This window comes from Helianthus annuus, chromosome 7, assembly GCF_002127325.2.
Source record: "Helianthus annuus cultivar XRQ/B chromosome 7, HanXRQr2.0-SUNRISE, whole genome shotgun sequence".
Lineage (NCBI taxonomy): Eukaryota > Viridiplantae > Streptophyta > Magnoliopsida > Asterales > Asteraceae > Helianthus > Helianthus annuus.
In genome coordinates, this window is record NC_035439.2 from 72,171,447 (window position 1) to 72,191,748 (window position 20,302).

Here is a 20,302-nt window from a genome sequence, read left to right on the forward strand (position 1 = left end):
CATTGTCTTCAGTCCCATTGCTGCACCAAAGCCAAATTATGTGTACGGGATGGCTGCTCCTACCTCTCAAGCACCTGCTGTTAATGCCACAAACACCCATCCACAATCTCAATTTGTATGCAAGATTAGTGAATCATTTGAATATCAATCATCCTTCTTCTTCATCTTTCATTTCTTAACAGGGATTTTCTGTACGGTTTGCCATGAAGCAAGACATGGGACTATTATGTTGCAGTTATCATGGGGACATACAATCATGCTACAACAGAAACAAAAGATGTGATCTCCTTAGTCAATGAATATGTCCAGGAAGACAAGCAGAGGAGTCAGAATCACGCAAACACATCATCGTCTATATCTAACTGTCAGAAGGCTTTTGATACTTCACCACTTGCTACTGATCCCGACGCTGCTCAGATTCCCCCACCTTCACATGTGGCTGCTGCATCATCTGATGTGAAGGCCCCACAATCAACAGGATCTCATCTTGATGAAGTGGCCAAACCAGCACCCTAAGCCCAAGTCCAAACTCAGCCAGACAAACCAAGATTGCTCATCGACGCTGTCAACTATCTGTTGTGTACTGAACCGTGCAGGAATAGGGTTGCACAACTTAGGGCACTCAATTCTAAAATGATGGATGATTACAACAGTGTCATGGCAAAGTACATCAGTCTTCGAGAGAACAATAAAATTCTCTATGAAAAGATTGACGCACTTAAGAAGGATATAGCTCAGCTTCACAGAGACGTGAATCAACAACAATGTTGGGTTCATGACTACAAACATAGACTCACAGTTAAAACTCTTGAATGTGACTCTGTGAAGGGTGAGCTAGAGCTCCTCACTGGAAAGTATAAACAAAACGAGTTAAACATCAAAAAGTTTGATACTTCCAGTGACACTGTTCGTAATCTGTGCGATGTGCAACTTGCTTATAAAGAAAATAAGGGTAAGACTTTGGGCTATAAACAGGTTCCACCGCCATATAATCAAAATTACTCAAGAATGCCTACTACTGAGCAAGAACAAGAAAATTATGATACAATGATTTATGGTAAACCGAGTGATTATGTTCCATGGGAGCCTTTCAAACCAAAGAATGCCAGACCCGCTGATTTTTAAAAACCAATGAATTTTGTTAAAAATGCAGATCAAAATTGCTCAAACGAATCGGCTGGCGAATCTGAAAAAGAAAATGAAACAGAACCAATAAAAACATCAACTGAGGAGCACCAAGAAATTATGTCAAGTTCTGATTCTGATTCTGTAGATAACATTAACTGTTTTAGTACATGTGCAGAATCAGTGACAGTTGAAGAGCAGTCTGCAGTGGATGATGAACCACATTCAATCGTTGTTGATGTTGCTGATGACTCGGATGCTACCAAACCCGATCATTACGCTTGGAACTGTGTTATGTCATGGTATGCTGAGAGTCGGGGTATTCCGATTAAAACTGATGATTCAGGTGCTGTGGTTTTAGATTATGATCGTGACGAAAATGCTTTAACAGGGAAATATGATGTTTTCTCTGATAAACTTGAAACACTTGTTTCAAGTGACTCAAAAACCAGTTCCGCTGATTCGGGTAACTATTCTAGTGTGCCTGAAACATCAACTGATACATCAGAAATTTTTAAACAGGATAAAGATAAGAAAGTTGATATGTTTAACTGTGTTAGTGAAGAAATTGATGAACAGGGATCATCTGATGAACCTGGCATTCAAGTTGCAGATTCTGGTACTTCAGATGATGAGCGTAGTGCTTCTGGGAATTTTGAGTATGACAAACACTCAGAACCATCTAGTGTAATGCATGAAGAGAGTCAAACAGTTTCAAACATAGATTGCTCTTCGTCTGAGAAACCAGAATCAACTGATGTCAGAAACTCAGAGGTTGATGAAGCAGAATAAGAGATATTTGTAGGAACCAATTCTGAGAAAACTTATGAGATCTCGGAGCCTGAAGAAAAGGGATCCACGGAAATCAATTCAACAGTTGATTCAACTGATGAAACTGAAGAAGAGATATCTGTGGAAGCCAATTCTGCAGAAACTCCTAAGAACATAGTTTCTGAGGAAAAGGAATTTATGGAACTCAATTCAACAGATGATTCAACTCTCGATCCCAAAGGATCATATTCGGAAGAAAGCATTTCAAGTAAAGCAAAGCAAAGTCTACCAAATCTGCTCCTTTAAAGAAAAGACAATCACGTAAAAATAGAAGACCACGGAAAAAGAAAATTCAAAAGGAAAACCCGTCTCTCAAGCAAACTGAACCTAAGCTGAAGGGTAAAGCTGTCGATACTTGCTCCTGTGCTGATAACTGTAAGCAGGGTTCTTCCAAGACCAAACATATGCACAAGCAATCAGCATCAAAGGAAAAGAAGAAACCAAATCAGTTCCCTGGAATAACACAAGCAGAACTGAATGTCTTTTTCTCAAAGAGACAAACCTGTTTTAATTGTGGAATTCCGGGGCACATTGCTAGAAACTGTGTTAATTGTCCCTACTACTTCGGTAACACACATCATTAGAAGGCTATGCATTATCGATCAGACGGAGATCGATTTTCTCGAGCCAAGCCTTCTGATGGAGCCTGGAATCTAGCAAAAAGGAACCATCAAAGGTTTTCAAACACAAATGGGTTCCATAGACAGCAAATGGAGTCAAAAGTCTCATTTGTAAAGAGAAATATTTCAAACAACACTGACTCTAAGATTTGGAAGCCCACGGTTCTTGCTGGATCCCAGTCTCACTGCTCACAACCGTCAACATCGACGTCTTCACCTCAAACCTCAAATTATACAAAAAGTTATACGATCTTTCGTGAGGTTTCATAAACTGATAGCGATGGTCAACTCAGGTCAACAATGGCCTGGGTTCCAGTTTCTAATTAATCCCGCTAAGTGTGCAGGAACGGCTATGGAGGGCGATCGTTAGACCTTGGTTTATCGGTAGTAGTTGTTTCAGACACGTGTCAGAAGACTTATCCCAGTTGAATAACAAAAAAAGGGTATTTGACGGTGGATTTGTCAACTTCACGAGAGGGGAAACTGGAAGAAAAACCTTGAAGGGCACTGTCAAAAACGGGATTCTCATCTTCTCAGACGTCAATTATGTCCCTGATCTGAAGCATAATCTTTTGAGCGTATCTCTGATGTGCGATAAAAGAATGGAGGTTCTCTTCACCAAGAGTGGCTCGCAACTTCATTCTTCAACTGTTCAGAAGCTGATTTCTGAACCTGCTATAGTTATCCCTGATGGTGCAGTCCGTACCACTGAAGTCTCCTCAGTACTCTCAAACATTCAAGGAACTTCTATGTTTCTGGGAGCAATTCCCTCAGATTGCACTATAGATCCACCGGTGATCAACAACGCTACTGCACCAAATGAGGGGGAGCAATCTGGAATAGCATCAAAAAGTTTCTAAATCACAAATATAATTGGCCAAGTAGCTGTTGGTGTATAAATTCGCAGTAAATCGGGTGACATCAACACATGCCTATTCAGAAACAAACAAGATGTCATCAGCATGATAGTGAGGAACAAGGCACGACTGGCAATTCAAGGCTTCGATCAAGTTGAAGGTCTAGATTATGATGAGGTACACACACCGGTGGCACGTCTGGAGGCCATTCATATATTCGTATGATGAAAAAGAAGTTCGGAATGCGCCCGTTGGGAAAAGTGAAAATTTTTCTGGGCTTGAAAGTTTGTCAAAATAGGGATATGAAGTGTACAGCAGCTGGGGGACAGTCTCATCTCATGGCAGTGCAAGAAGCAACAACTCACTTTTGCAGCGGAAGCAAAGTGCGTTGCAGCATCTGCTGCCTGCTGCTCTCAGGTTCTTTGGAAGCAACACCAGCACAAGGATTTTGGTTTGACTTATCTAAACTCCACTTCTTATTTTGATAATGATGCCGTTATCCAAATTATCAAAAACCCTGTCCTTTACTCTAAAACCAAGCACATTGATATCAAGGTGCACTTTATTCGAGATTGCTATGACAGCGGATTGCTTAAACTTAAACAGATCCATACTGATGCTATTTCAGCGGATCTTTTTACAAAACATGTCAGCATCTCTAGATTCAATGTGCTTGCAGATCTTTTGAAAATGATACGTATCACCGACTGAGCAATTAAAAAAAACCAGGGTTTCTATACTAATGTAAATGAATAAGTAAATTTGCGCATAAAGTGTGATGCACAAATTTAAGGAGGGAGAGGGACATATATGTACATATGCATAGTTTGAGGGGGGAGAAAAGAAAAAAAAACACATATATGTACATACGCATCGTTTGAGGGGGAGAATAGTTTCCCGGGAAATGAAATGAATTTTCGTGCTAAAGAACTTGATTAACACATGTAAGGTTTTGAAGCTGAACAGGCTAGGATCTACTGTGATGTGTTGATAGGTCTAACGCTCAAAAAGCAAAAAGAGGCAAAAGTGATACAAACATAATGGGCTGGACATCTCGTGGGTAACAGACCAACGGTGTATGATTTCATGGTCTTAAATCCTGCGTTGATAGATAGCCAACATCTGAAGTTTTGGGTCTTTATGCTGATGAATCATCCGGGATATCAGGGCTGTCTCTCTGTTGCATCCAGACTATATGCAGACCTGGGCACAGTCAGGATATCTTGCAAAAGAGCCACAAAAGGGCCAAAACCTTAAATGGAAGAAAATCTCATAAAAAGAGAACTCCGTGTGCTATCAAAGCCAAATCCGTACCGTTAAAGGTATCTGTCTCGCCCTCGTCAGAACTTCTCTGGTCTCTCTTCTGTACGGAAGTACTGACCTGTTCATCAGGAAGTCTGGTGTTGAAAAATTTAAGGATGATCTCAGTATACTCACCTGCTACGATGAACTGTTGTGCTTACCTTGATCGCGGGGGTATGCCTTGGAATGGGACACATGGATGTTACAGTATAATTCTACCTAAAGCGTATCACAAAGCTAAAAGTTTAAGATTGAGTGTTAGATTTAAGAGGACAAGCATATTAACAATCGCGTGGACCAGTCTAAGTAAGCGAAGAGCTGAAAAATGTTCCTTAATCGGTTCGAAAACGATTTTGATCCCATGGCAGGTTCTCCCTATATTTCCCCTCTACTATTATTCTATTATTATTTTACTGTGTTATTATTGTCTTTCTTATTTCTATGCTGAAAATGGGTTGCTTGGTTGGTTGGATCATTGATTTTGAAAAAGATGTTTTCTGGGTTGAAGAAGTAAATCTTTAAAGTAATAGTCTAGCCCACTGTTTCAGATAAAATGAATCAGATCCGACCCTTTGCTCTCGAATGTAATTCGAATCATTGTTCCGAGTTGGGGCTTGGCTGTTTGATCTCAGGCCCAATCCGAAACTCCATAAATTGTCAACATTTCTCATTCGAGTTGCATTTTCGGACTAATCTCTTTTCTTATGCATTTCGGATCCTCTCATAGTCTTCCCAGACCACTTATTCAAATTACGAGGTTTGCAGGTCCGTATACTTTTCAAACCAAAGCCTTTGAATGCCACAGTTGCCGAAGAACATGACGAGCAACTAATGAATGCTGCTGCTAAAGCTGCGATAGAAACTGAAGTATTAGAGATGGTTGAAGAGGAATCAAACAACGACAGTGATGCGGAAATGATCGTCTTTGAGAATGTTGAGGAACCCGTTCAAGAATCAACGTAAATGAAGACTGAAGACCTTCAAGCCCTGATTGAATCATTGAAGAATAGTGTCGGAAACCCTCCTTCCGTATCTATTCCTGAGATTGAAGATAATTCGACGAATGATGCTAAAGAAGCATCCAACAAGAAACGAAGAACCGAAACAGCTCCTGATTTTCATTTTACTGGCCCAAGCTCAGAACCATAGCCTACTATGCCCACCGATCCACAAGTCACTGCTGCTACTCAAGAAACAAGCACGCAAGATCTCAATTTTGATCTAAAATTTGATTTCGATCTCGATCTGCCTGAAACCACTCATTGGCAACCAGAAAGCTCAAGCGGCATCAGGTTCAATGTAGGAAGTTCAGTGGTGCCGATTTATCTGAGCATGATAAAACAGCCATGCACTCTGCAGCCAACAAAATGAAATTTGTTGAAGAAAGAGATAGTGATGATGATACGGGTGTTGTTGTAGCAAAGCTGCAGCGAAGAGTGATTGTGTTGGAACAAGATGCTGTCCTGAAAGAAGCTCAGATCTCATCTTTGCAAGCTCAAAAATCAAGCAAAGATCTGAGGATCGAGCAACTACAAAGCGATGCGGGTATGCTGATGTCTGTTGAAAGTTAAGCTGGAAAAGAAGTTCAAGATCGTAATCAAGAATCGGTTGTTTGCTGATCTAGCTCCGTTGCTTGGTAGCCCTCCTAACGGATTCAGCAACTAATCCAGTAAACCTAGGGGGAGATTGTTAGGCCCTATTGGTTTATGGATTAGTAGGATTGTTGCTAATGGACTAATTCTAGAAGGTTGGGTATTGGAGTGGGCTTTGGGATATGGGCCTAGGGTTTAGGGGGAAACCCTCCCTATAAATAGATGTTAGAAATAAGGAGTTTAGGTTGGTTGTTTTGTTTTAGAAACTTGTATTAGACAAGAATCCTTGTATGCAAGTTTAAGCCTTCAATTCAACAATTCTTCAAATCTTCATCTTTATTGTTCTTGATTTCTTGAAGATCATCAAGTTTGGATTCCGCCCATCCTTGTTGATCGTTTGATATCGTTGTTTGATCCTTATTTTCGGGACTAACAAGTTAACGATAGCATAAGCGAAGAACGGCGCGTTAAACAGTGCAAAATGACTAAGTGTCGAGTGGTAATCCGATCGGATGGCAATCCGATCGGATGGTCATTCGATTGGATGTCAATCCGTTCGGATGGTCATCCGGTCTAATGGCCATTCGGTCGGATGGCCATTCGGTCGGATTGACATTTGTTTGGGAAGGATGTGTTTGTATATGATAGCTTTGAAGTTTTAGTTGTAACATTTTGAAAACAGAGAAGTACCTCTACCCTTCACGCCGATCGATCGAATGGTCGTTCAATCGGATTGCAATTCGATGGGCGAGACATTTTAGTTGAGAACAAGTTCACAACAGGATGGTCATTCGATCGGATGGTCTTCCGATCGGATAGGAATCCATTAGAACTGATGATATTTGAAAATTTTAAAAATGTTTAAGTGTCGGAGATGCAAATGTCAACCTATTGGATTGTCGTTCGATCGGATGGCAATCTGATCGGACGGTAATCCGTTCGTCATTCAGTTTGTTTGAGAATTTGAAAGTTGGTTAAGTGTTGAGGCTCAAGTGCAATCCGATCGGATTGCAGTTCGATCGGATGGCAATCCGATCGGACGGTAATCCGACCCAACGAATCTGATTGTCTTGACTTGATTATTTTGAAAGTTTGCGGTCTGTTCGAGACGGTATGACAACGTACCAAACAACGGAACCTCATCAAGTCCCAAGTCGTTCGATCGAACAGGAATCACCCAAATTCGACCAGTGAACTGTTCTTGACGGTTGTTCATGTTTAATCCGAAATCGGTTGTCTCTTTGATAGAAACTAGATCTCAGACCGATACTTTACTAAGAAATGAGTAGAAGATCTGAATGAGTTCTGATTCTAGGTTTTCAGTGCATTGAGTGTAAAAGAGTTGAAAGAAAGTTGGAAAAGCTTCTTTCAATCCTTTTAACTTTGAAAATTCAATCGGATGTCAATCCGTTCGGATGGTCATCCGGTCGGATGGCCATTCGGTCGGATTGACATTTGTTTGGGAAGGATGTGTTTGTATATGATGGCTTTGAAATTTTAGTTGTAACATTTTGAAAACAGAGAAGTACCTCTACCCTTCACGCCGATCGATCGAACGGTCGTTCGATCGGATTGCAATTCGATGGGCGAGACATTTCAGTTGATAACAAGTTCACAACAGGATGGTCATTCGATCGGATGGTCTTCCGATCGGATAGGAATCCATTAGAACTGATGATATTTGAAAATTTTAAAAATGTTTAAGTGTCGGAGATCCAAATGTCAACCTATTGGATTGTCGTTCGATCGGATGGCAATCTGATCGGACGGTAATCCATTCGTCATTCAGTTTGTTTGAGAATTTGAAAGTTGGTTAAGTGTTGAGGCTCAAGTGCAATCCGATCGGATTGCAGTTCGATCGGATGGCAATCCGACCGGACGGCAATCCGACCCAACGAATCTGATTGTCTTGACTTGATTATTTTGAAAGTTTGTGGTCTGTTCGAGACGGTATGATAACGTACCAAACAACGGAACCTCGTCAAGTCCCAAGTCGTCCGATCGAACAGGAATCACCCAAATTCGACCAGTGAACTGTTCTTGACGGTTGTTCATGTTTAATCCGAAATCGGTTGTCTCTTTGATAGAAACCAGATCTCAGACCGATACTTTACTAAGAAATGAGTAGAAGTTCTGAATGAGTTCCGATTCTAGGTTTTCAGTGCATTGAGTATAAAAGAGTTGAAAGAAAGTTGGAAAAGCTTCTTTCAATCCTTTTAACTTTGAAAATGTTTAGATCCATGTGAAATCGTTGTGAAATCATGTGGAAATCCTTCAGATCTGAGTTATTCTTGGTGGAATGAGGTCAAAACTTGAAGTTCATAAGAACTCCATGAAGACATCACCCTAGAACACCTCAAATCCGTTGATTTCACGGTTAAAAGTTGAGATTCAAAGGTGAAAATGATGAAGAAGTGTGTGTAGATCATAGAAGTATAAGATTTGAGTTGAAAACTTACATGAATCGCGAGAAATCGAGAGAAAGAAGGCCTGGAGCGTGCTGGTCGACTGAGGGAGAGCTGTCACATCACTTGTGATGTGACAGGGGGGTATTTATAGGTTGCCAAAAAGGGAAAGAGTGCAAGTGTCAGATGGTACACCGATCGGATGGCATTTCGATCGGATGGTGATGCGTGTCGGTGTGTATATATATTAGGTGTATATTTTAAGCCCGTTTTACACTTTTTAGCCAGGTTTTAAATTTATAAAACACGATATTTACTAACACTAGACACACATATGGGCAAGTGCACCCATCGTGGAGGTAGTATAGTGTTGGTAAGATACCGAGGTCGTCCAAGGACACAAGAGCTTTTAATACCGGTTTATCCTCAACGTCTAACTAAATAAAAATTTAGAAAAAAGGTTTTTTAACCTAGGAAAATAAAACTAACTAAAATGCTGAAAAATAAAATAAAAGTAAAAACAGATAGACAAGATGAATCACTTGAGTCTGACTCGTGTGTAGTGTAACCTTTGATTATTTCCGCACTTTTGCACATTTTAAGAGATTATCTTAGTTATTGTAGTAGGCCCCTCTTTTGAAGGCGACGTTACCCTCAACCCAGTAGTTTGAGTCAGCAAGGATACAATCCTAAAGGGTCGGATTATTGAAAGATAATTAATTAAGTTATTAATGCATAATGTGGTAGGCCCTTCTTTTGAAGGCGACGTTACCCTCGGCTAAGTAGTCTGAGTTAGTAGGGATACAGTCCTAAGTAGCCGGGTTAAAGTTTTAATAGTAGTTTAACTTATGAGGGGATCAAAGAGTTTGGACCCCCGCCATCCAATACCGGTGGGTATTGAAGGAGGTCCTACTAAATTTGACCCATGTCTTTTGCAGGATCTATACATTGAACAATGGCAAGACTCTTACCAAACTGTTCCCTTAACCCCCGACCAGGTAGCCAACATATCTCCATATAGACCGTGGAGATATGAATGGTGAAAATCTTTTATTTTATATAGACAGTAAAATAATGCCAAGACACCACAGACAAATGATAAGGAAGAATCACCTTCAACATAAGAAACTAGTTATTAAAGTCATTAATACATAACCAAATAAAAAGTGCGAAAAGATTAAAAATAAAAAGTATTACACTAAACACTTGTCTTCACCAAGTGATGTAAGAGACTTAGGCCAACATGGCCTTTGATTGTCAAGAACTCTTACGATCAATCTTGGATCCCGAGATGACTCACACACTCTATGATGGACAATGGATGATGGTGGTGGATGATGGTGTTGTGATGGTGGTGGGTGAAGTGTGAGAGAGGTGGTGTGCCAAGGGATAAGTTGCAAATGAACCAAGAACTCCTATTTATAGGCTAAACAGAAGCTCGGGCACGGCCCCGTGTCCGTTGGGCACGGCCCCGTGTCCATCCTTCTATCTTTCTTCATTAATTGCAGTTTGTCCGCATTAGTTGACCACGCCCCCGTGTCCGCTGAGCACGACCTCGTGTGCAGAAGCATATCTGTACTATCAAGATTTGCTTGGATTTCGTGAATCTTATAGTTGACCACGGCCCCGTGATGGGCGATGGAAGCTTCTACAACTTTGTCTTTTCTGCTGACACTTGGGCACTCCCCCATGCTCACTCGTGTTCAGCCTTCTGTTCTCTTGTTTTGCTTGGGAAGATGTTGTCGGGGGGCTGGGCATGCCACGTTTGTTCCTTTTCTTGTATTTGTGTTAGATTTAGCTGCCTTTTTGCTTCTTTTGTTTATTTGAGCTCATTTAATCCTGAAAATACAAAAGGAAGACAAAAACACATTTTTTTTCAACATTAGTACTAAAAAATGGTTAGGTTTATGCCACAATTGATGTAATTTATATGTTGCATTTTGTCCACATCAAATACCCCCACACTTGAATCTTTGCTTGTCCTCAAGCAAAACTCTTTATAATGTGGCTTTACACTCCCAAATGGAATGGGTAGAAGAGAAGGTTTTTGGGCTTGTCATAGAGTGTCGGGATTTCCAAGATTCATTTTTAAGTTTTATTTTTATTTACTTACAATCCTATTCGTCATGATTTATTAAAAACGTTTCATAAGATAAATTACTTATTAGGGCATAACATGCCTTTTTTAAAATTCCATTTATATACAAGTTCACATACCTCACGGGGGATCACTCAACACTCGGCCGAAGGTGTATTTTTAGTGAATCACTCGAGAGCGGCATGGAACTTACTCCTACCATATGCTTGACAAGTAATCAATCCTCCTCCTTTTTAACTATAGACCTTTGTAAATATCAAGAGGACTTTTTGGGTAAAGGGTTTGGCTTGGGCTAAAGGTGGGTGGTTGGATTAGTGGTTAGTAAAGGGACGAAAAGCGTAAAAAGCGTCGGTTTCCGTAAGACTTGATATTTTTCAAAACTTTTTATTTTGATGAAGCATTTCAAACAAAGTCATTTTTGATAAACTTGTTTGTTTATTTCTTTGGCTTCATTCTCATCATCATCTTTTTTTTTAGGAAGTCATAAGAGAAACCGAGCTTTGTTACTAAAATAAAGGGTTTAAAAGGAAAAGGGTTTAGGTGGGTAAAAAGGGTGTTTGAAGTGGGTTAAGAAATGAAAAGGTTGAGGCTCAAAGGGGTTAACTAGGGGGATTTTGGGTAGGTGGTAAAAAAAGAAAAATAATGGTGTAGAAATAAAAAGAGTTAGTCCTAATCCCTCCATCATTTATTTACTCTGGTTTAAGTTGGTAAGGACCGGGAATGTATTGTCGTGGCAAGTTATAGAGTTGTAAGAACCAAGCGGCTATTCACACAAGAAACAAAAAATGAGCATTTAGTTTAAAGATATGTATTTGTATGCTCAATAAAGGCTCAAAACTCACTTTTGTGGGAATGAGTTTTTATGTGATCAAGTATATATAATCAAATTTTAACTATGTTTGTCATGCCGTTTCATAATTTTCTTATGTTCGTTCTTTTTATCACGACGCTATCGGTTGTAAATTTGTAAAAATATAACCTTTTTTAGAATTTTGAAATTCCCAACTTAAACTTAGACAAGTAAAACAAATGAAAAATTTTGAAAATTTTTTGGGGTGATTAGCGGTTCCAATAGAGTTTTGTGTAAGGCTTGTTAATTAGGACTTGCAAGATTCAAAGTTTTAGCATCCCCCCCCCCCACACTTAAATTACATATTGTCCTCAATGTGTCCCAAAAATAAGTTTTTAGGTTGATTGAATGTGTAAAAAGGTGTGAAAAAGCAAAATTTCATGTTACTGGTACTCTGGACACGACCCCGTGGTGTCCGGGCATGGCCCCGTGTTCAAGTGCCAGTAACAAAAGTTTGTAAAAAGAAACAGAAGCCTGGACACGGGGCGTGTTCAGTGAACACGGCCCGTGTCCAGTTACCTGAACTGGGCATTTTCTGCAGATTGTGCAGCACGGGGCCGTGTCGGGTGGACACGGCCCGTGCTGAACTTGCTGTAACGAAGAAAATTTGTCGGATGGCCCTGTTTTCATGCTTGGAGCGCTGGTGCAAGTTTCCCTTATTTTCCTTCACCATCCCGAGTGTGTTTTAACCATTACAACATCATCCAAACACTAAAACCATCATTTTATTAAAATCATAGAGAAAATTACATAATCCTAGAAAATTAAAAATAAAGAAAAAGAAAGATAGGAGCTAAATTAGATAGGTCAAGTGGTGCATAAAATCATACTAAGGAGCTCTACTTTTACATAAAGAACCAAAATTCCGAGAATAATATTCCGGTATCTAAAAGTTTGGTAGAACTCCGGCCGAGGGGTGTTCCTAGATGTTGTTAAAGCCATTCTTCTATCTCCCTTGGGAGGAAGAAGGCGGCTTCATTCTCCTCAACATCTCGTGGAGGGGGAGCGGCACCAACCGGGGTTCCTTGTAGAATATCACGAGGAGGCCTTGGGTGCACGGTGTACCATTCGGCTGGTATGATGACTTCGGGCACCACATTCCATGCCCTTTGGGTAATGACCGGTACCAAAGGAGGAGAGGCGAGAATGTTCAACCATTGGTGCAAAAGGTTGACCTCTCGGAGACACCCTTCTAGTCCCACTGTTAGGTGATTAATACGGTCGACCAGCGCTTCTTCCACCCCCGTCATTTCATCAATAGCTTCTCTCAAAGCGTAAACATAGTTCTCAAGAGAGTCCTCCACCGTTGATGATCTCCTTCCTTGTCGGTTGTTTCTTGATTGTGATGAAAATGTTCCGCTAGTTCGGCTCGCCATTCTGAGAAACAGACCGACAAGAGTTTAAATTTTCTTTATGGAACAGTACCTCGGACACGGCCCCGTGTTCGATGAACACGACCCCGTGTCCAGTAGTCTGCAGTTTTTTTTATAGCAAGGAACCTTGGAGTTTTAAATTATTTTTCTATTTGTAAGTTGTTTTTAAGCATGAATAATTTAAAACGAAGTTGTAAAACTTAATTTAACAAGATCCCTTGAATAGTAACCTTACAAACATCACAATAAAGCTTGGAATCATGGAGATTCAAGCTTTAATGGAGGTATTGAGTGAAAATTTAAAGAAGAAGGCAATGAACAAAAATGGAAAAGACAAGATGGTTGTTGAGAACCTTCTTTAGAACATACCTAGGATGGTATGAGTGAAGATTTTTGTGGAGTGGTCCAAATGAACAGGAATCTTGCTGCATTTATAGAAAGCGATAGCACGCTGCACAGGACCCCGTGTTGGCTGGACACGGCCCCGTGTGCAGACGGAATCCTGACACATTTTGTCCGTATTCTGATAAAAATCAGAAAAGAATCTTTCAGTGGACACGGGGGCGTGTTGACCTGGACACGGCCCCGTGTCTAGAAGCTGTCTTAGGGACTTGCTGGTCTCTAGGGAATTTATTTTGATCGGGCGGCTCCTTACTTGATGGGACAACCCCAAAGTGCCTAAGATACCTTAATTGCTCCAGACTAAGACGAGAACGCAAGAGGTTGTCAGTGAGGATGATTCATATGCTATGTGTAGGTGGAGAAGTCCAACCCTTTCCTGGGCTCTCGTTAAAGAAGGTGTATGCCGAATCACTCAGGTCTATGTATGCACCGAACGAAGTCGATGGAGAGTCCTTCATGGCACAATTGGCACAGGGACGACTATCGATCAAGTCCTCACTAGAGTTGGAGGTATCATCGGGAATATTAGAGTTGTTTGAATGCGATCCCAACAATTCTTCTTTGGTATCGTCTTGAGATGAGTCAATGAAATCCTTCTCAAGTTCTTTTAACCAATTAAGAATTAGATCTTCTAGTTGAAATAGTTCATCAAGAAGCATTTCTCCTAGAATTTCCGGTTGGGCGCATTCGAGGGAGAGATAGGGATTATTTTTACTTTCGCCCCTCTTAAGGATACAGGAAAACAATGGGTCTATATAGTGGGGCTTATAATTCAGAAAAAAAAAACATTTTAATTCTTCATGAGAGCCTCCACATATTTGACAACACGTACCATAAGAGTGCCAAAAGTAAAAAATATCAGTATCACTCATGTTTGTGTCAGAAATTACCAACCGTCGGGATCTTACGGTTCTGTTTTCAGTAACTGAATCTTGGGCACGGGTGCGTGTTGAGTGGGTACGCCCCCTTGTTCAGCTTACTGTCTGACTTAAAACAAGATTGCCAGTTCCAATGATTGGGCACGGGGCGTGTTCAGCGGGCACAGCCCGTGCTAAGTTCTGCAGAAGCTGAAAAATTACGAAAATCCTAAAAATAAAAGAAAAATTTAGAAAAAATGATTAGGCCGTTGATTCCTAACTTTCTTAAAATCCTTGTGTCCCCGGCAACGGCGCCAAAAACTTGATGCCTGTCGGTGTGTATATATATTAGGTGTATATTTTAAGCCCGTTTTTCACTTTTTAGCCAAGTTTTAAATTTATAAAACACGATATTTACTAACACTAGACACACATATGGGCAAGTGCACCCATCATGGACGTAGTATAGTGTTGGTAAGATACCAAGGTCGTCCAAGGACACAAGAGCTTTTAATACCGGTTAATCCTCAACGTCTAATCAAATAAAAAATTAGAAAAAAGGTTTTTTAAACTAGGAAAATAAAACTAACTAAAATGCTGAAAAATAAAATAAAAGTAAAAACAGATAGACAAGATGAATCACTTGGGTCCGACTCGTGTGTAGTGTAACCTTTGATTATTTTCGCACTTTTGCACATTTTAAGAGATTATCTTAGTTATTGTAGTAGGCCCCTCTTTTGAAGGCGACGTTACCCTCAACCCAGTAGTTTGAGTCAGCAAAGATATAATCCTAAAGGGTCAGATTATTTAAATATAATTAATTAAGTTGTTAATGCATAATGTGGTAGGCCCCTCTTTTGAAGGCGACGTTACCCTCGACTAAGTAGTCTAAGTCAACAGGGATACAGTCCTAAGTAGCCGGGTTAAAGTTTTAATAGTAGTTTAACTTATGAGGGGATCAAAGAGTTTGGACCCCCGCCATCCAATATCGGTGGTTATTGAAGGAGGTCCTACTAAATTTGACCCAGGTCTTTTGCAGGATCTATACACTGAACAATGGCAAGACTCTTACCAAACCGTTCCCTTAACCCCCGACCAGGTAGCTAACATATCTCCATATAGACCGTGAAGATATGAATGGTGAAAATCTTTTATTTTATATAGACAGTAAAATAATGCAAAGACACCACAGACAAACGATAAGGAAGAATCACCTTCAACATAAGAAACTAGTTATTAAAGTCATTAATACATAACCAAATAAAAAGTGCGAAAAGATTAAAAATAAAAAGTATTGCACTAAACACTTGTCTTCACCAAGTAATGTAAGAGACTTAGGCAAACATGGCCTTTGATTGTCAAGAACTCTTACGATCAATCTTGGATCCCGAGACGACTCACACACTCTATGATGGACAATGGATGATGGTGGTGGATGATGGTGTTGTGATGGTGGTGGGTGGTGGGTGAAGTGTGAGAGAGGTGGTGTGCCAAGGGATAAGTTGCAAGTGAACCAAGCACTCCTATTTATAGGCTGAACAGAAGCTCGGGCACGGCCCCGTGTCCATCCTTCTCTCTTTCTTCATTAATTGCAGTTTGTCTGCATTAGTTGACCACGCCCACGTGTCCGCTGAGCACGACCCCGTGTGTAGAAGCATATCTGTACTATCAAGATTTTCCTGGATTTCGCGAATCTTATAGTTAACCACGGCCCCGTGTCCGCTGAGCACGGCCCTGTGGTGGGCGATGGAAGCTTCTACAACTTTGTCTTTTCTGCTGAAACATTGGGCACGCCCCGTTGCTCATTGAGCACGGGGCGTGTTCAGCCTTCTGTTCTCTTGTTTTGCTTGGGAAGATGCTGTCGGGGGGTTGGGCATGCCACGTTTGTTCCTTTACTTGTATTTGTGTTAGATTTAGCTGCCTTTTTGCTTCTTTTGTTTATTTGAGCTCATTTAATCCTGAAAATACAAAAGGAAGACAAAAACACACTTTTTCTAACATTAGTACTAAAAAAGGGTTAGTTTTATGCCACAATTGATGTAATTTATATGTTGCATTTTGTGCACATCAGATGGCAATCCAATCGATTGGCCATTCGATCGATGTGGTCCGACGAATTGAGTTTCGGCGTTTTGTTTCGCGTGTTGAGTGTTGCGATGCGTTTGAGCGAGTTTTGATTAAGCGATGCGATAGATTAATAATAACCACACAAATACTATATCTAACATACAATCATCCTAATTATCTTGCGTTTAGCGTTTGCAATTAAATTGCGTTGCGATAGAGTTGCGATTGCGTTTCGATTAATCACCGCAACATAAAGTAAACATGCACAAGTAACACATAAATAGCACACCCACGTAAAACAATATTCAGAACCTATAAATCAAGGCGCGAATGCGATTGCGATGCGATTAGCGATAAAGCAATAAAACATGCAATAAACATCGATTAAACCTTGATTATTAATAGATATTCCACATAATACAACTAAAGCGATAAAATAAAAAGATTTGATTACAAGTCATTGACGTACAATCAAAAGTTAAGCAGGGAGTGACAGATTGCAATTAGCAATCTTTTCTTCCTTTGACTTTGACTTGTACTTTGACTTTCGTAACATGGGTTGTTACAGCCTCCCCTACTTAAGTGAATTTCGTCCCGAAATTAGGCTTTAGTCGTAACAAAAAACTGCGGGTACTTCGCCTTCATGTCACTTTCGAATTCCCAGGTGAACTCTGCGCCGCGTTTGCCTTCCCAGCGAACCTTCACAATGGGAATGCGTGAGCGCCTGAGCTTCTTGGTTTCTCGGTCCATTATCTCTACGGGCTTCTCCACGAAGTGTAATGTTTCGTTCACTTGTAGATCCTCATGAGGGACTTGTAAATCATGCTCAGCCATGTCACACCCCCAAAATCCACACGCGGAGTACCACCGCTTGGAGGCGTGACATGACCAGGATCAAGCCACCAATCATATCGAACATAATAAGTAATAATAAACGTAAGTGTATATCAACCCACAATATGAAAGGTGTTCAAATAACATAGTTTAAGTAGCGGAAGCATAGTATAAAATCCAACGTAATTAATAAGTTTTCAACTGTCATAAGTGTTTATCAAAACGTCCACGATCCATGTCCACAACGACTGCGCCTCCCATGCAAGCTCCATGTATACCTAAGGTCCTGCAAGGCATGTAACAGAGAGTCAACAACTAGTTGAGCGAGTTCACAGTGGTTTGTTCAGTTATAGTAATCGTATTGTAATTCGTATGTTCATTTAGTAATTCTTGTATCGTATGCATTTGTATCGCAGCCCTCTAGGCATGTGTGCAAAGATTAGTGGGAGTTTCCCAAGTATTCTAGACTAGGTATATTTGTATCGCAGCCCACCCAGCATGTGTGTGAAGTTTAGTGTATGGTTCGCAGCCATTCCAGGCATGTGTGCGAAGATTGGTTCTATTATCGCAGCCATTCCCGGCGTGTGTGCGAAGAGAAGTATTTGTATCACTAGTCTAGCAGTATTTATCATTAGCCTTCCTCTCCCGAGGCCTAAAGTACCTAATCCCGATAATGTCTTAAGTATAAGAAATCTTCCAAACCCATTCCCGACCTTGGGAATCCCATGCCTTGGTAAGGGTGTGAACTCACCTTGGTTTGCTCGGCAGATACACAGAGAGGTCAAGTCTAGCTGGTAGTGGTCAACCACGTCCTAACATGGTTACCATACAAGTCGGGTTTTTGGTTTCGAGTAGTGCACATAAGTATCACATAAGCTAGCAGGTGATTAACACATATCGATCATGGCAAACACACAGTGCACGTAAACATATTAGCAGTCAATTCCATAACATCTGATACTTGTGCGATCCGAAGGTAAAGCCCAATAATTAGGCGGCCCAACATGTTGTGCGGTCGGCACAGCCTTGTGCGACCCACATCATGTTGTGCGATTCAGATAACCACCAGGCCCAAATAGTCAAAAGCCCAAACATAAAATACATGGCCCAATCTAATGACATGCAAGAGTCTTGTGCGATCCGGATGGGCTTGTACGATCCGGTCGCCTTGTGCGATCCGTTTAGGTTGTGCGATCGGACTAGTCCAACCCAAATCGTATACCCGGCCCAATCGTTACAACTTGTGCGATCCAATAGGCCTTGTGCGACTGGGGCTCCTTGTGCGATTGGATCATCTTGTGCGAATGGACTTTTTGTGCGATTGTTTAACTAACTTCCGTAATCCATGCAATCAGTTTAATTGATTCTAAAATCTTGCAATCGGTTACAGTCAATTTAATCAGTTTCCTATTTGTAATCAATCATTAACAAAATCAACAGTTTCTAATCCACCCATTTATCGATCAAAACAATGTTTTTATCTCAAAATTCGTATGAACCCTAATCATAATCAAAGCATGAACAACATCTTATAACATTTAAACTATCGGATTTAAAGCTTTCAATCATCATAAGCAAACCATCGAACAGAATCATAACAGCCAACTAACATCTATTCTTTTCTAGATCAGTATTATACAAATCCGATTCATATGGACATTATATCAATTACACATGTGAGCCGATTTTTATGAATACAAACCCTTAACAATTTTCATCATACACAAACACCTAATATCACTACATAATCATGTAAAACATGTAAGCAAACCATCATCGATCATGAACTCAAAAGTATTACACTAACCGGTTAGAGAATGGAGCTAGGGTTGGTCCGACCGTTAAAGCTTCAAGGAGATGGGAGGTTGTTGCCGTCGGTTTCTAGAGAGAAGGAGAGAATAGGGTTTGTGTGTGTAAAATGTTTTGGTAAAGTGTGAGATGGTTACTAACACCCTAAGTGTTATGCGCATAAGAGAGTGGGCCGAACCCTCACTTGGGCTGCCCATTAGATCCGAATACAAGAGTGTAGCCCAAATGGGCTTGTGCGATTGGGTGAGTCTTGTGCGTTTGGGCTCGCTTGCATACATACATATATTATACAAAACATATAACACATATCATCTCATTAAATGAACATATCAAATAATTACACCAAGTTCACATACGTTACATCAAATTACAAAGATAGGTTCAGAGATACGAGTTGTCACATTATCCCCAACTTAAAAGAAATTTCGTCCCGAAATTTGGTACGTACTCACTAAGGAAGCTAGTTAAGTTGCATGGTTTTCCTGGGGTGTCACAAGCCAGACAATTTCTGAGGTTCAAAACGTGGAAAGTCGGGTGGACGTTGCTTAGTTCCTCTGGTAGTTCGAGTCTGTAGGCCACCTTGCCGATCCTTTCCAGAATCTTAAAGGGTCCAACATATCGAGGCGCGAGCTTTCCTTTCTTACCGAATCTGACCATACCCTTCCAAGGTGATACCTTTAGAAGTACGTGGTCGCCAACGTCAAATTTAAGGGGCTTGCGGCGTATATCGGCGTAATTTTTCTGACGACTCTGAGCTTTCAGCAGTTTGTCTCGAATTTGGAGGATCTTGTAAGTCGTTTCTTGCAACAGCTCAGGATTGGTTAATTGCACATCTCCGATCTCATGCCACACAATCGGTGATCGACATTTTCTTCCGTATAATGCCTCAAATGGTGCCATTTGTATGCTAGAATGATAACTGTTATTGTACGAGAATTCGACTAAAGGTAAGTGCGTGTCCCAATTACCACCAAAGTGTATGAAACACGAGCGAAGCATCTCTTCTAGAGTACGAATCGTTCTTTCAGTCTGACCGTCGGTTTGGGGATGGAATACGGTACTTAGATTAAGCGTAGTACCGAGAGCAGATTGAAATGTTTCCCAAGTATTCGAGGTAAACCGACCATCGCGGTCAGAGATGATGTCATGAGGCGTCCCATGTCAACATACGATCTCATCGGTGTAGATTCGGGCTAATTTTCTACCTTGAAGTCTTCTCGTATCGGCAGGAAATGAGTAGATTTAGTCAAACAGTCAAGGACAACCCAGATGCTGTCGTG